Below are 2,452 nucleotides of genomic sequence, written 5' to 3'. Positions count from 1 at the left end.
TCCTACTTCTTCTCTCTCTCTCCTACCATCTCCTTCCCTCTCTCCTTCCCTCTCCTTCTTCTTCTCTCTCTCTCCTACCATCCTCTACCCTCTCCCCTTCCCTTTCTCCTTCTTCTCTCGCTCTCTCTCTCCTACCATCTCCTACCCTCTCTCCTTGCCTCTCTCCTTCTTCTCTCTCTCTCTCTCACTCCTACCATCTCCTACCCTCTCTCCTTCCCCTCTCCTTCTCCCTCTCTCCTACCATCTCCTACCCTCTCTCCTTCCCTCTCTCCTACTTCTCTCTCTCTCTCCTACCATCTCCTACCCTCTCTCCTTCCCTCTCTCCTTCTTCTTCTCTCTCTCTCCTACCCTCTCTCCTTCCCTCTCCCACCATCTCCTACCCTCTCTCCTTCCCTCTCTCTTACTTCTCTCTCTCTCCTACCATCTCATACCCTCTCTCCTTCCCTCTCTACCACTTCGTCTCTCTCCTACCATCTCCTACCCTCTCTCCTTCCCTCACTCCTTCCCTCTCTCCTACTTCTCTCTCTCTCTCTGCTCCCTAAGGTGTTGTGGCCGGGAGACATTTAATCGCCGCGGTAACGGTTTCATATCTGGACTAAAAATCAAATAACGGCCAAATGATTTACTTCCCCTAGCAACGACCGAGCAGCCCTAGCAACGGGCCTAGCCTGCGGCTGCAACATAATCAGGTTGACAATATTTCAATTATTGTGTTGATTTTAACAGATCACACACACACACACACACACACACACACACACACACACACACACACACACACACACACACACACACACACACACACACACACACACACACACACAGCCCAACGCGCACATACACACACCCCGAGCGACCCGTCGCATTCTACCCATGACCCCGGAGGAATGTATTGATTTAAACAGTTGCCGGAGAGAGACGAGAGAGATGTGGAGAGAGAGGAGAGAAATGTAGAGAGAGAGGAGAGAGATGTAGAGAGAGATGTAGAGAGAGGAGAGAGATGTAGAGAGAGATGTAGAGAGAGGAGAGAGATGTGGCGAGAGGAGAGAGATGTAAAGAGAGAGGAGAGCGATGTAGACAGAGAGGAGAGAGATGTAAAGAGAGGGGAGAGAGATGTAGAGAGAGGAGAGAGAGGAGAGAGAGGAGAGATGTGGAGAGAGAGGAGAGAGCTGTAGAGAGAGGAGAGAGATGTAGAGAGAGAGGAGAGAGATGTAGAGAGAGGAGAGAGATGTAGAGAGAGGAGAGAGAAGAGAAGAGAGAGATGTAGAGAGAGGGGAGAGATGTAGAGAAAGAGGAGAGAGATGTAGAGAGAGGAGAGAGGAGAGAGATGTAGAGAGACGCAGAGAGAGAGGAGAGAGATGTAGAGAGACGAAGAGAGAGAGGAGAGAGATGTAGAGAGAGAAACCCTGACAATCACACACACACACACACACACACACACACACACACACACACACACACACACACACACACACACACACACACACACACACACACACACACACACACACACACACACACACACACACACCATGTACAGCAGGATGATGGAGGTCAGTGTTGTACTGATGGAGTTATTAAGGTGATTGTGACACATGGTCCTTCTGGTCTTCTGGTGGGAGATCTGGCAGAGAGAGAGAGAGAGTGTGTGTGTGTGTGTGTGTGTGTGTGTGTGTGTGTGTGTGTGTGTGTGTGTGTGTGTGTGTGTGTGTGTGTGAGCGTGATATTTGGACTACATAAGGATTGCTATGCCGGCCAAAAGATGAGAAAAGATGAGCTTCCAAGATACAGAGCTGGTTAGAAACCACAACTCACTAACACATGTTTGAAATGTTATCATAGATTCAATATGGTGTCTTATTATATTCTGCCATGAAAACAACTGATTTACTGGGATGCTGTTAATAAGTTCTTTCATCAACATGTGCCTTATGCACACAATCTGAGGGTTAGTTACTGACTGAGACATAAAACACAATATCACATAAAAGAAGAGGAGGAGAGGAGAGGATAGGAGGAGAGGAGAGAAAAGGAGAGGAGAGGAGACGAGAGGAGAGGAGAGGAGAGGAGTGGAGAGGAGAGAAAAGGAGAGGAGTGGAGAGGAGAGGAGAGGAGAGGAGAGAAAAGGAGAGGAGAGGAGAGGAGAGAAAAGGAGAGGAGAGGAGAGAAAAGGAGAGGAGCGGAGAGGAGACAGGAGGAGAGAAAAGGAGAGGAGAGGAGAGGAGAGAAAAGGAGAGGAGAGAAAAGGAGAGAAAAGGAGAGGAGAGGAGAGGAGAGAAAAGGAGAGGAGAGGAGAGAAAAGTAGAGGACAGAGCAGAGGAGACAGGAGGAGAGGAGAGGAGAGAAAATGAGAGGAGAGGAGAGGAGAGAAAAGGAGAGGAGACAGGAGGAGAGGAGAGGAGAGAAAAGGAGAGGAGAGAAAAGGAGAGGAGAGGAGGAGAAGAGAAGAGAT

This window comes from Salmo salar, chromosome ssa02, assembly GCF_905237065.1.
Source record: "Salmo salar chromosome ssa02, Ssal_v3.1, whole genome shotgun sequence".
NCBI classification, from domain to species: Eukaryota; Metazoa; Chordata; class Actinopteri; order Salmoniformes; family Salmonidae; genus Salmo; species Salmo salar.
The sequence above is the reverse complement of the archived record's forward strand: the minus strand, read 5'-3'. Positions refer to the sequence as shown.